Source organism: Temnothorax curvispinosus, unplaced genomic scaffold (genome assembly GCF_003070985.1).
Source record: "Temnothorax curvispinosus isolate PA1 unplaced genomic scaffold, ASM307098v1 QBEX01013623.1, whole genome shotgun sequence".
In the NCBI taxonomy this organism is placed as follows: domain Eukaryota; kingdom Metazoa; phylum Arthropoda; class Insecta; order Hymenoptera; family Formicidae; genus Temnothorax; species Temnothorax curvispinosus.
Window position 1 is genome coordinate 1 of NW_020223403.1, and position 1,003 is coordinate 1,003.

Consider the following 1,003-nt stretch of genomic DNA (forward strand, 5'->3'; position numbering starts at 1 on the left):
TACAACTTAAAAGTTAAAAGTATACTTAATTTATTTATTCTTTTTAACCCTTCGCCCGTAAACTATAATTTGACTGGCATCGTCCGTAATCTGGGTCATAAATGTCCTGTCGTTATTTTGACCTAGTAAATAGTGTTCAAAAAATCTGAAAAAATTCTGTAATACTTGTATACTATCCTATTTTATAATCCCAAAGTTTATTTAGCGATTCATTATAAGATAAATTGTTTATAAATAATTCTTTATGCAAAAAATTGATAAAAATCCATTTTTATTAAAAAAATCATATCTCATTGAGTTTTAAATCAAAATAAAAAATTCCAACGAGGTTTTATAGTTAAATATGTGTACTTTCAAGAAAAAAATTCTGTATATGGGTCATTTTTAAAAAGTATAATTATTCTGAGGATTGAAAATGGCCTTTTTCGGGTTAAGGAGAAATAAGACTTTTAACGTAATTTTTACATTATTTTATTAAAAAATCATATAAAATCGTCTTTCTCGTAAATAATATCTGATATTTGTCGCTTGATCATCCATTGTACCCTGAAAGTACATGTAATTTCTTTTTACACGTGTTTTCATCCACTCAAATTTTGAGGTTATAGGTATATATAATATACACAATCATAAAAAAATATCACTTATATAAGTTAAAAATAACTGTAGTAATATGAAAATGACGTTAAATTAATTTTACTTACTTGCACGAAAGTCTGGCACTGTCCGTAAACTGGGTCAATAGTGGCACTGGACGCACTTTGACTCGCTGCTGGTCAAGCACACACTGGCGAATTCCAACGAAACTTTGGGCATGAGTTCTCCCCACTACCTACTTTTTTTACGAGGGACGGCAAGCCCCCCCCCCCTTTTCATTTCGGCGGTATTCTATCTTGAATTTCGGCTTGTGCCATTTATGACCCAGTTTACGGGCGAAGGGTTAATTACAGTTAGAAGCCTACTAATTATCTGTCTATATTTTTCACACACACAAGTGTAAATT

General features: G+C 30.8%; 1 long non-coding RNA gene across 1 annotated transcript; it reads right to left on the reverse strand.

The window, feature by feature from the left end:
• Nucleotides 1–455: 455 nt before the first annotated feature.
• LOC112463751 lies at nt 456–939 on the reverse strand. The gene is made up of 2 exons (XR_003041841.1): nt 705–939; nt 456–546 (listed from the first exon to the last, which is right to left on the reverse strand). It is a non-coding gene; the product is annotated as an uncharacterized LOC112463751 (long non-coding RNA).
• Between the last annotated feature and the right edge of the window lie 64 nt (nt 940–1,003).